The sequence below is a fragment of the Strigops habroptila genome, chromosome 4 (assembly GCF_004027225.2).
Source record: "Strigops habroptila isolate Jane chromosome 4, bStrHab1.2.pri, whole genome shotgun sequence".
Classification (NCBI taxonomy): Eukaryota; Metazoa; Chordata; class Aves; order Psittaciformes; family Psittacidae; genus Strigops; species Strigops habroptila.
Window position 1 is genome coordinate 65,360,223 of NC_046358.1, and position 13,592 is coordinate 65,373,814.

Genomic DNA, 13,592 nt, shown 5'->3' on the forward strand with positions numbered 1-13,592 from the left:
GCCTTTCCCCTCTCCACTGATTTCTGCTGTGCTCAGCATCTGTGCTCCCATTATCTTTACTAGTTGAAGGCTGAGGCCATGAAAGAAGTTACATACAAGTGGGATGCAACTCCCTGGTTTCAAAATGCAGGACCTCAAGTGTGCTGCTTTGTTACTCTCCAGTTCTAGAAGCACACAACAGCATCTGTAGGTACTTAATATGTTTAATTATTAAGGTGAAACTTCGCTAGAACTGAGCATTCAGGGTGTTGAACAGCTTGATTTCCATTTGTGTTCCAGCCTTTGCATCTGCAAACTAGGTATTTCTTCATCAATTTTTGTTCCCGAAAAGATCGGTGCAGTAAGCATTCTCGTACCATTTCAACTGGGACAGATTTGCACATAATTTAGCAGGGTCCATGGCATTCTTTTGAAACAGGTTCTGGGTTAGAAGATTTTATTCTATTTATTTATTTAAGAACAAAACAAAACCAAGCTAAAGGCTTAAACTTGCTGATGTCTCTGACAATGGCTGTTGCGGATACTTAGGTGAAGCATGTGAAAGCCAAAGCAAGTAGAAATTCATCTTGCATTACAAAATCAGGCTCAGGTTTTTCTAGCTTCTGAAGGGGGGCCTTAATCACCAGACTGTTGGCTAACTTGAGTCCTCAGGTATTATATTTTTCCTTCCTGATTTGCTATGGATATGTACTACTTCAAGATTTAGGAGTGGAGGGAGAGGATGGGCACGGTTTAAGTGTTCTTGATTCTTTCACTAGAAATCCAGAAAAGCAGTGTCAAACCTCACAAGCACACCTAAGTATGAAGAAATTTAAAGAGCTCATATTGGTCAGAGCTGCAAATAGGGCATCTAGAATAACTTAGTAACTGTGTAGAAATGGCAGGCAAAGGAAGAAATTCTGCCTTGGGTGTCAGGGCTTTATATGATAAAGTGCATGAGGTATGCCTTCTTGGCCTCTCTTTGCCGGTGATACTGTACGTCTCTTGACACATGTTTAGGGAACATTGCTTTTTCATCCCTCCAACACTTCAGTATGCACAAAAATACAGGGACATACAAAGCTTTTAGAAGAAATGGGGCCTATAGGAAACTAATGCAGGGTATAGATTAGTTATTTCTGAAATGTCAGGTTAAGGTGTCTCCTTTCTTGTTAGATGGTTTCTCTTTTCACCTGTTAGTGTATTATGAGCAGTATGTAGTGTTACCATGGCTTCTGCTGTTGTTCAATGTTGTGCTTTAGTCAGATGAAGTCACTTCAGTACTCCAGATGCCTTGGGTTTTTATTGAAAACAAAACAGAAATAGGTATCTGCCTGCTTTTTCATGTAGGTTTTGATGATTGTCATTTTTTTCTTTCTTTCACTAGATTTTAGTTTATTTAAAAGCCCATTCAACCAATAGGAATTTTCCACAAATCAGGTGGGTTTGACTTAATCTGCAGTCTTTATAAACAAATGGCTGTGAATGTTGATGTGATCTCTGGGTAGAAATAATTTAGAAGTGGGGAGGTGGAGGGGTGAGATTTGATTTCTATTCCAACTCTAAGCACTTCATTATATAGGACACTGTTTCAAAATGACCTTAATAAACTAGAGGAAATGGGCAAAATTAGAAAGGTAAAATTTTAGAGATAAATATGGACCACTACAATTTAGAATCACAAAATGTAAAAGTACATAGCTGGGAGTAAGTGGTACTAGAAGACAAACATTATAGGGCTTACTAAATGTACTACAATTGAATGAGCTAGCAGCATCTGAAAGAGATCAAAAGAAAATTGCTTTTATGTAATTAGTAACAATACTTCCCTTTAGGCTCCACTGTTCCTGTTTTGGACCCTGCATTTTAAAATAGGTGGTAGGAGGCATTTGTTACAGGACAGTAACAGAAGTCTTAATTTGGAAGGTGTGAGTTGGGAAGAACTCTGAAGGAAATAATTTCAGGCAAACAAAAGACAGGCAAAGAGTTTTTAAAATAATATTCAAGTATGTAAATGGTTGAGAGGAGCAAACTGTTGGTGTTGTGTAATCTCTCTGTGCCACATGTAGAACAAGTTGTGCCTTTGATTTCAGCAAAAACAATGGTTAGGTGTGAGGGATGCTTCCTAACTCTGAGCACTGTACTGTGGGAGGTTGCAGACTCCCCTTTACTGGAGTGCCCTTTTAGGAAGGGTTTGATAGTCACTTCCTGCAGCTTGGTTTGGATGTTTGTGAACCTGCCTCTGCTTGGTGGTGCCTCAGCTAGTCCCTGAGATCCTGTCCCACCTCCCTCTCTGTGGTTTCACTGGGAAGAATTCCCATGGCTATAACAGAACTAGCTTTTGTTGTTACAGCATGTGCTCTTGGTTCTAGCTAATGGCTTACAAATGCTTACAGCATGCAAGTACTTTACAAGTAGGGATAGTGAGAAAAAAGCAAAACTCCTTCAGCTTCCCATTATAAACAGGAAGATGAGATTTAGTTCTATGTGCTCTGTGGCTGGTGCTTGACCAGCATCCCCTCGTCCCTGCATAGTTGTCTATGCAGTTCTCTCTGCGGGGTTCCCTTTAATCTCATTTCTACATCCCTTACCTTTTTGGGCAAGAGGAGGAACATGCCCTTTTCCCAGTTTGTCTTTGCTCACTGGCAAGCCAAGCACGTCAGGTAAGTGTTCTCACCAAGGGAAAGATGGAAGTTACCTTGTGCACTCTGCTCTACTTGCTACCAGTTGTCACAAAATGTGTGACACTTCTGTCTTTGACTCTTCAGGTTGTGTATCAAACTTGGTTTGGTGAATGAAATTAAAAGTTATTACTGGGGAACTGATGCTGTGTAATGCCTGGAAGCAGCTAGAAAACCTTACAAAAAGTAACACTGTTGTTGGGAATGACATTAATTGAAGTTGGTCTGATATTTCACTGGATCTGAAGCCTTCCAATGAGAATTGAGCATTTAGGCTCCGATGGAGAGAAAAGGAGATGGTCCAGAGACTTAAGCATGCTCAGCATTATTAGTCAGTTCGTAGGAGCATGGGCTAATATGTTCCACAACTGTGCACTCTGCTTTTCTGCATCCTCCAGGGATACCATCTCTCTCCTTAAAAGGTAAAATAGATCATGGAGTATCTAAATGTAGAAGTTAAGATCATGGGAAATCTGTTGCTAATTCAGGAATAAACACTAGATCCTCAGCCTTGCTTAATCATTAAGTTCATATTTCACTCTGTACTTAAATCTTTTTCTATATTTGTAGAGCTACTATTTTCCCAGCATAAAGTGAGAGGAAATGCTCGAGGCTGAGATGTTGTCGTGGTTTAAGCCCAGACAGATGTCACTCTTCAAATACTAAGTACATAGTGATGTGTACAGCAAACTACTGGAGGAACCACCTGTAATTTCTTCCTGTGAAGAATATGAGGACAACTTCAAGACTGTGTACAAAAAGGAGTCACAAGACAGAATAAGTGTATGTGTTTTTTAAAAGTGTCTTAGTTAACTAAAATTGTTGCAATTCTGAAGGAAAAACTGGTATGCAGTTACCTTCATCATATATGCACTTCTTTGCCAAAATGATGTTTTGTCATGCATTACCCACGTTACCTACTGTAAGGGAAAACCTAAACATCTTCTCTGATTTACAATCCAAGCCCATTTATATAGTTGTGTTTTGGTTTTTTTTTTTTTTGCATTTTCACATCTAGTCCTATACATAGAATTTTTCCACAGTGATTGTATAAAAAATGATTTACTGACACTGATTTCTTTTCTTAACTTTGAACTGTAAGTTGAAGACTTAAAGTTGTCCTTTAGTGCTAGAAACTGCTTGTAACAGTCCCAGTCATCTTTTTTCCACTAAGCTAGTTGAGCAGGTGTTGTCTTTGTTCTGTCCAGATACTTTCATGGTCCCCATCATTGCATTATTTGAGTGCCTCCCAAGTACTTTCCTGAAAACATCTTGCTGGGATAGGAAAATATTACTATCCTTAGTTTGTAGATGATCAGCTGAGATACTTGGTGGTCTGCCCGCAGCCAAGCTTGAAATCCGTGGGAGAGTTAAGAAGAAAACCTGCAGGCCTTGCTCACTGCCTTTACTAACAGACAATGCTGCCTTCTTTTTTTGCAGCAGCTGTGAACTTCAGTTGTGTGTTTATTAGATGATGTTGACATTTCCACATCAATTGGTTTCAAGTTTTGCTACTGCCTGTTCTTGTATGTAGCTTTTTTGTTTACTTTGTTTTAAAATGGCAGAAGTAGTACTGGAAGCTCTAAACTTCTCACTCTACTTATTTCCCATTGTATCAGAAGAGGACAGGAGGACTATTACTGGTTTGCCATCTGATTGATAAGTATTTAGAAGGGGTGATCTGCAGCTGGCACATGTGCTAAAAGTTGAGTAAATGTGAGTAAACTGGTACCAGTAGTTAAAGGTAGTACTATAGCTGTACAAAAATACAGGATGCCCATCCTAAACAGAAGTTATTTGACAGCTCCAACTTTGATTTCTGTTGGTCCTGAAACTGACTTCAAGAATGCTTGAGTTTCCCTTTAGCCTCATCTACCTTTCTACTGCATGTTTAGTTCTTTGAGGTTAGTGAATGGTCTGACTTTTCAGAGCTGGTGAGTGCTTGCCAACTCATACTGAATTTGGAAGACCGTCCAAGAGGCCAGTTGCCCTCCATGATCTCGCTGACAAAGGATCATCAGCATCTGAGAGAATGGAATTTCATGTCAAACTAGAAACTGGAATGCGTTTTTATGACCAAGTCCTATTGTGTAGCAGGTGTGTGCTGGTGTGATGTGAAATACAGTCTCTAACACGACTACAGGTTTCTGGGCTTGATGCAGAATTACAGAGTCAAATTGTAAGGATTCTGTTACGCAGCCTGTCACATGAGGTAAGACCAGAAGGGATTTTGATTTTTATGATTCAAATTTTGTAGGATTCTGGCTAAGCTCAGACCAGTGTCTGTTGGCTTCCAGAAAAGAATGACTGTTCTGTGTGTGATACAGAACTGTAACACTATAGCATTGAACTGGCTAGTGGTGGTGTAACAATGACCTTGTACAAGGAGCATCCTACTCAGGGGAGCTGGAAAGCCAGTCTAATCTGTCTTATTATATTAGGCCTCCTTCTTGCATTTAGGAATGAATAGGTTCCAGACACAACGTGCTGAGCTGTTGCTGGTGCTCTTTTTTAGTAAGTAATGATCTTAGAAAGTAGAACTTAAGTCTTTTAATGTGTTTTCCCTTACCTATTTAATACCAGTGAGAATAATCTTGTGTTTCACAAAAACTACAAGTTTTTAGTTTCCAGCATCCTGCATAACTGGTGGTTTCTCTGAAAAGAGTTGAACAATTACTTGGTATAGAAAAACATCTCTACAGCAGTTCTCTGCAAAAATCAAAGGTGAAGGTGTTAAAGCCAGACAATAAAACTTAGATCAAAGTAGCCAGCAGCAGTGGCCAGGAAAGGAGCAGATTGTCCTTTAAGCTTCACTGTGTTGTGTAAGGTGTTACCTCTCTTTCTCTAATCAGATTTCATGAGGAAAGCAAAGCTATTCTTTCCTGATGTAATTCAATCGGGGCCCTCAGCTGGATCAGCAGGAAAGGCACCTGCTTTTCTTGCTTTAGATTTGGTTGATATACCCCAGTTTTTGATAGGAGTTGGTTAATCCATAACCCAAGCATGTGGCCACTGTAACACCTGCCATGCAGGTGAGCTTTTAGTCTTGTTAATATACAAATATAGTGTAGATTTTTGTATTAACCTTGCGCACATACACACCCAGTGTTGATTGTCGTAAGTAGGAGAATTTAATAAAATGAGATCATAAATGTCTAATGTACTTTTTGTTGGGCAGTAAAGTTGCCCACATGTTGTAATTGAGGTCTGAAGTTAACTTGCTTGCTGCGGCCTCTCTAGGGTAGATTACTTAGGCTAATAGAGCACCTGGAAAAAATGCTTTTCATGCTCTGCTTTTCCTCCTGTTTTGTCCACTAGCCTGAGCTCTGCTTTGGGTTGGTGCCCACTGTAATATCTATTGCTATCAAACTCAGCACTCGAAAATTAGGCACACGTTGGAAACATCTGCTTGATTGAGACCCTCCACAGTTACTGTTAAGCTTTTGCCTCTGACATTCTCCTAAGTCCTTGGTTCTCTTCTTGTCTACTGAGTGATCCTGATACAGTCCTTTGGAGGTCTGTACAGCAGACTCCTGTACTTCCTCATTGTGCAGATATTGAGAAGTCAAGCGTGGGCTGAAGGTTCGGATTCAGGCTTAAATTTTATGAAACTCACCAACATTGTATAAGTGACCACTGTGAAATTTAGATCTGGAGCACCTTATATTCAGTTCTGCCCCAAAGTTTCATGTATGTGATTTCTGATGTGCACTGGGAGGTGTTACCTGGCTTTTCACCAGAACCTCATGAGCAGGTGTTTGGGGAGGACCGCATCCAATTTACTAAATAAGGAAGGGTTGAATTAAATCCCATATAGATAAGGTGGTGGTACAGATAAAAAGGGGTTGTGACCCATCAATGTTTCATTGTGTAAGAAGGAATTTAACAAGATTTGTGCCAACTATGTTATGTTACAGCTATGTTATCTGTGTCCAGGAGCATGTTGGTGAGCTAACAGCCTTACCAAGCAACATCTCAGGGCAGTCTTTGCTCTAGAAGCAGCACGGACATGTAGAGGACCTAAGGCTTACCTTTGTAAGTTTGTGCTTGGTGTGTATTTGTAAGATGAACTGCAACACTTAACTATTAGAGAAAATCATAGAATCCCAGACTGGTTTGGGTTGAAGGGACCCTAAAGCTCATCCAGTTCCAACCCCCTGCCATGGGCAGAGACACCTTTTACTAGGCCGCATTGCTCTGAGCCCCGTCCAGCCTGGCCTTGAACACTGCCAGAGATGGGGTAAGTAAAAAGAAAATGGGGAAGCAGGAAGACAGAAGATGTTAAAGACCAGGACAACTAAAAAAAAAAAAAAAAATAAAATAAAGGGAAAAATCCCCAAAGAAGATAAAGATTGTCTTTATTTAAAAAAAAAAAAAAAAAAAAGTTTTTTACATACTATTTTTCTCTCTCTCTTTTTTTTTTCCCTTTTTTTTTCTTTTTTTATTTTTTTTTTTTTTTTTGTTTTTTGTTTTTTGTTTTTTCCCCTGTCCTGTTGGGCATGACAGGATATTTTTGATTCTCTAGTTGTGATCTTAGCCAGCAGAGGGAGTTGAAGACCCCACTTTATTAGACTGACCATGCAGGTTGGGCTGGATGATCAGCACTTCTGGATGCACTTAATGGAACATTCTCAGCATAGCGAAGTGCTGGGGCCTCAGTCAAGGGGTTGGAATACAATCGGCTTTTGTGTTTTATGGCAAAATGTAAGAAGGTATGTTTTGAGGCACTGAATATTTGGTAGTACACATCTGTTTGTATCAGAATGTTTGTATTTGGAACACTTCTGCGTTGTGCTTGGAGTGTGAAAATGTAGGAGTAAGAAGGTGAAACCTCTTACAAAGTACCCAATCCAGTTTCATTGTCCTATCTGAATGAAATAAGTACCACTAAGTGCTAATGAGTATCAAAACCCTCACTGATCTTTGAGAAGCCCAGAGAGCAGCAGTGGACAAAACATTCTGGAAATAACCTCAAAATTTTAACACAGTGATCAGATTTTCTTGTAGACAGGTTTTCTATAGACAGAATTTTTCCTGTCTTTAGGTATTTAGTGTGTATTCCAGGACTTGCATGTTCTGGTGACTACATCTTATGTGCCAAAGCAAGAATAATAATGAAATATGTGAAAATAAATCAAGCATTGCTCGGCTTCCTTTCAACCTATAATTGTGGTTCTTCTGTAACAATAAGCTCTCAACTGAGCGTTCATGCATTGAGCAGTCAGGGTCTTTTTATACCATCTCAAGCTGATAACTGAAAATGTAAACCGCACTTTAAAGTAATTCATTGTGCAAACTGGGCTTGTAAATGTTAAATTATACTAATTTGAGCAGATGCACATGTTGCAGCCCTAGCAATCTGGGCAAATTCTTCAGAACTGAGCAGCTTGTTCTTGTGTGCAAATACGTAGTGAAAAAAACTTCTTCGCTAGTTTCTTGAATTTCTTTAAATTGGCTTTTTACAAATGTACGTTTATACTGCAAGGAAGGCTGAAGTATTTAAACATTTGAAGACTTGATTATAGGTGGGGGGAATAAGATACAAGTAACAGCATTTCACCTTTTCACTTAAACCTGATAGGCTAGCAGTTGGGTTTGTATACCACTGCAAAATTAATTTAGATGTAATAGTAAGGAATAAAACAAGTCGTGCTTTGTAAAGAGACCAAAGGAAGGAACTGAACAGCCCCCGAGTGAAAACGGTGGGGGGAATTGGCCTGTCTGGCATTGACATAATTCAGTGAAATCAATGCTTTGATCAACTATAAAGCATAACAGCTGTGTGAAAGGTTTGCTGTGCTTAGCTGGCATTATCTCTTGTGTAAAGGAAAGTACATTGTAAACCAGTAAAAATTAACTGCCAGAGCACAATGATGTTTTTGTGGCTGGGAAGTCAGATAAAATTTTGCTTCTGTTGGCAGAATGATAAAAAGAACTGGGGCCATTTGCATACAGGTGAAGAGAGGAAGTGATGTGCCATGTTCCACAGAGGCCAAGACACCACAGGTATGTAAGTGCTTCAGCTCTCAGTGCTGCCTTTAATTTAACTTCATGGTTGGTTTTTTTTTTTCTTACCTGGTTACGGAGTAGGATGACATCGTCTTAGGAAAGGGGCAATACCAGGAAAAGTCGTTGGGTGGCAGCAGAGCATTTACCACTTCCCATGGCATCCCAACAAAATAAAGGCAGCAGGAACTGTAGTTCTGCCTAATTCTGATACCCGTAGGTGCAAATGAGATCCGGAATGGTGTCTGTGGTGAGAGAGGACTATGTGTTTGAGAGACAAGATTTTTCTCCAGAAGTGTGTTTGCATGTCTGTATGTATCTGTGTCTCTATATAAGAATATATATTTGTGTATACACATATATGTACATGTACATATAAAAACTGTGTCTGTGTGGCATCTTCTGGTTTTAGCTCTGTGGTAGGATAGTGAGGGGCTTTAATGTCATGGTAACATAGAGAGGGGTGACAGCCTTGGAGGCATCAGCACTGCTTTGGTAGGTCAAAATGAGCACATCTCCCTCAGTAATGGTCTAACATGCTTCCCGTAGTTAATGTAAGCCACCACTTTGCTTAGGGAGCGATTAGGAGGTAGTTACTACAGCCAAGGGAGCTGCCTAGTGGAAGGCACAAAACAGAGTATGAGGAAAGATGGAAATGATGGCATAATGGCAGTAGAACTTCATTCCTTTTGTTTGGACCAGATGTTATGAGGCTGTTAAATTAGATGATCTTGCCTGTTGTATCTGCAGTGATTTAACTCCAGTGAATTCAGTTAATCTCTGCCATTTTCTCTTGTTAGCTTAAGTAATTCCCTTGTTAATTGTTGTATCCACACAGCTCTGTGCTTATTTGTGTTTGCCTGTAGAGGGGGGAAATGTCCCCATATTAAATTTTTCATTATTTGCTTCTATGCTTTAACTTTTGCAGAAGGTTAAGGTGTAGACTGGGAATTATGGTACTGAAGGTCAAGTGTACAAACTCTTATTGTGATACCTGTGTTTGGCACTAATGTGCATACTAGGAATGCAGTCGTCAGTGAGAACATGATGGTAGAAACAACACTGAGCTTTGCCCAGAGAAGCTGTGGCTGCCCCATCCCTGGCAGTGTTCAAGGCCAGGTTGGATGGGGCTTGGAGCAACCTGCTCTAGTGGAAGGTGTCCCTGCCGGTGGCAGGGGGTTGGAACTGGGTGAGCTTTAAGGTTCCAGCCAACCCAAACCATTCTATGAGTCTTAGATCTGTAGAAAATTTAATTGAAGCCATTTTGGAATTAGGTGAGCCTGTGGAGATTAAGTGAATTGGTGATAGAATGTGAAGGTGACTGATGGGAGTGCTGTCAGTTGTTTGTTTGTAGCACACGTAGCAGATTTTTCTTACCTTGTTTTGGACGAAAACACTGGTTTAAGAAAGGCTGGTAGCAAATAACTTATAAAGCTATTTATTAGAAGGTCATTATAACTGTTCTAGTACTGATGTTTCATGTCCTTTTCAAGACTGTGTGCAGCTTCTGACTCTTGAGGAGTCAGCTCTCTAAATCTCAACTTTGTAAGCCTTAGTTTATAGGTTTTTGGAACAAATTGCCTCTGGCTTTCATTTTCTTCACATTCAGGGATTTGTCAACCTGATTGCAGAAAAAACACAGTGTCTATTGTCCTGTTCCTGTTTTATATGCGACAATGGAAAACCTTTCTTTTTCCCACAAGTTTGCAATGATATTCCCATCTTCTCCAGGGGTTACTTCAAGAGGATAACCACCATTTCCTCCCAGTTCAGCTTTCCTGTGTCAAAGATATTTGATGGTTTCCAGTAGGTGGAAAAGGGCAGTTTGCAGGCTAATAATTGCATGTGTACCTCTGTTGTGAGGGATGCTATCTTAGGGCAAATCTCTAGGAGACATAAAAACATGTTAACAAACTAGCATGAGGATCTAGAAGATAAGCACTGACTGGTGTGTAGAGTCCCTCCAGCCTCAGTGACTGCAATCAAAGGTCAGATCTGCCAGCAACACTAGCAGGAATTCCTGAAGGTTCCCTTGGATCGGCCTGGGATTCAGCAAAAGTGTGTCCAGACCCTTACATGTTTAAAAGAGTGATTTTTAGGCTCAGCAACTTGCCTATTTTAATGGAAGTTTATTTAAGCTAAGAAGCCTGGGTAATTAGGAAATACTCTACACAAATTCTGAAGCAAAGAAAGGGGAAAGAAGGTACTGTCATTTTGAAGAAGGGCAACCTAAGTCATCAAAGCATTCATGTATTTTTTGAGGTGAAATGCAGTTACTCTGAAGTGACAAGTCAGAGTACATGTGACAATATGAGTACTGGTAGCACCTGGCAGTTTGAGGTGCCCTGGTGTCCTTGTATGTGTACTGTCCTCATGGTAGAAGTGATCTCCCAGGGAAGTTTGAACTGACACTGAATAGGAGCTATAATGTTGACAGGTATTGGTACAGCTGTGTCTGCATGTGGTAAATAATCTGTGTGGCTGTGTCGGTATCGTGAATTCTTCCGTAACACAGTCTAGGACATTTCAGGTAAATTCTATCATAGGTGCCCAAAGAAGCATCTGTGCATCTTTCTCTTGAGCGTTTTGCATGTTCTTGGTTAAGTCCTGACTCATTACCCTTGTTCAGTGGTAAACTGAACAATTAAGCAGTCAGGGCTTTATGCCTGTTTTCCAGTGTACCACAGACTGTTGGAATTTTATGTGGCCTTATATAAAAGGAAGTGAATGATTATGTATTATTCATGAAATATTGTTTCCATCGTCTTGCCTGTTTCCTTTCCCTCAGTTCACCAGCAGAGGATTTATCACCTACTTAATTTAGCTTAAATTCAGTGATAAACTACTCGAGCTACCCTCCTTAAAGAGCTGTTCCTGCCAGGTTTTGGCCGTAGATCTAAATCACTCTGTGCTTTTGGAATGCATGATTTATGCAATGTACCATGGTAAGCTAGGAGGTATATTCTCTCCGTATCTGAGTAACTTTCACAGCAAAAACCTCAGATGTCCCTTTTCAAGCAGGATGGTGTTCTGAAGCTTCATTGTTCTGCTCCAGAGTTGCTGAGTGGATGCCTTTCTGGAATGCGCATTTAACCTTTTTAAATCTGCCTGACAGTTTCTGCTCTGCATGAGGGAGATGATGAGATAAGGTGACTGTAATGCTCTGTCTTGATCTGAAACCTATGTCTCTTCCTATAGCAGTCTTGGCTGACAGCTCAGTGCATGCTCAGGGAAGTTCTTCCACTCTCCTTTTTGCATGCTCTACCAAGTTGGGTTAAAACTAGGACTTTGTAGTCTGAGAACGTAGCCAAAGGTGGAAACTTGAGCTCCATAGGAAAGAAAACAGATCCTTTTGGCATCTTAGAATGCGTTAGTCCTTGCAATAGCCCAAGAAGTTGTCCCCGACTAGAAGGCTGGGATTCTGAGTTCCTGCTTTCTTATGAGTGGTAGAAATTCATCTACTACTCAGCAAAATTTGTGATTAAGTTGCTTTTGGGCTGTTCTGCAGAAGAGGGAATGATTTCTTTATTGCACTGAAGAGTCTGAAGTATTTCCCCTGGTTTCAGTGGCCTTTGGTCAGACATGTGGTGTGTTATGAAAATAGCGGAGAACGTCTGGTTTTGACCCTAAAAGCAGATAGGCATCCATAGCCTAGGTTTTCAGATTTTCCAGGTGCTTTGCCACTCAGAAATGAAGTAAATCATTGCTATAAAATTATCAGTAAAAAATCTTTAGATGCTGAACATATTCAGAAACAGTTTTCAGGGGGTCATCCTGAGTCTTTTGAAGTTCTATATGCATCTATAAATATGGTCTCTCATAGGACAATTTTTACAAATGGAATGTTTTCCTACTTGTGTTCAGGCAGCTCAAGGAAGAGAAAGAAGTGACAGTGAACAGGTATGCATTATTCCAACGTACCCTTGAAAAGATAGCAAGACTTGAATAAAACCGAATTTGCCACCATAATTTAATATTTCAGAGATGCCTAGAGTAAAAGTGTGATTACTTCTCATGGTATAAAACTTGATCAAAATAAATGTTTTTCCAAAGAATTACTGATTTAGGTTCTAAAATGCTTGGCATGTTTTTATGTGCTTTCTGGGATTCCTTTTGCAGAGGTGGATAAATACGGTTGATATCACTCTAGTGAGCATTTACCTAGGGCAAAGACAGTTTCTTTTTATTCTCAGTTTCTCATGGTAGTGACTAGAGCCTGGGTATGGTCTCTGCTGTGTGGTATTAGTACACAGAACAGTGAATAATCCCTGTCTGAAAGATATGGTAACCTAAAAAGACAGCATGAGGAGATGGACATAGAGAGAAGTAATGATAAAATAAAATAACATTAATTTCAGTTATTTTTTTGTTGTTTTTGAGATAAGGTATCTTCTGAGGGGAACTGAGTGGGTTGGTGCAAGAAAGGAGCTGGCTGAGCCTGTACAGGAAGGTAAAGGATGGTGGAATGAAGCTAATGTGAGAGGAAAAAAAAAAAATTAGAAAGGAAAGGAGAAAGGTGGCTCTGAACTGAGGACCACTTTTCTGTCCGTTGAGAAGCATAGGGAGTTTTTACATGTATGTATTTACGTGTATTGTATGCACCTGTGTGCTCAGTAGCAGACATCCGTCCTTGTGTGCTTTACTAGTGTTTTCTCAGGAAGCGTATCTGTCTGAATATTTAGCAACATTCTTAGCACTGTACTAGGCTTTTATTTTTGTCTTGGGAAAAGTGTGAAAGTCAGTATCAGAGAAACATCCTTTTTTTGAATGTAGCTTCCCATAGCATCCAGTGCCTCCTTAGTGCTCCAGTGCTGTGGGCACAAGGTTACATACTGTCCCAATGGCAGCAGTGACGAAGCTCCAGTATGGTCAGTGGTAGAATATCTCCTGGTTTGAGGGGCACTCCTGAGTTGATGTAAGGCAATG

The 13,592-nt window shown here is 40.1% G+C and overlaps 1 protein-coding gene across 4 annotated transcripts in view; it reads left to right on the plus strand.

Moving 5' to 3' along the window:
• The first annotated feature begins 477 nt into the window (after positions 1–477).
• The window catches only part of SMIM38 (small integral membrane protein 38), a 42,048-nt gene continuing 28,933 nt past the window's right edge, over positions 478–13,592 (plus strand). For 3 of the 4 annotated variants that reach the window (XR_004389906.1, XR_003991227.1, XM_030484692.1), the window contains exons 1-4: positions 478–1,419; positions 3,231–3,443; positions 7,167–7,372; positions 8,582–8,666. The gene's annotated coding sequence lies outside the window, so the exon portion shown is untranslated. Of the gene's footprint in view, positions 1,420–3,230; positions 3,444–3,636; positions 6,696–7,166; positions 7,373–8,581; positions 8,667–13,592 lie in introns of those variants that run through there. The other variant, XM_030484693.1, reaches the window with a different exon arrangement.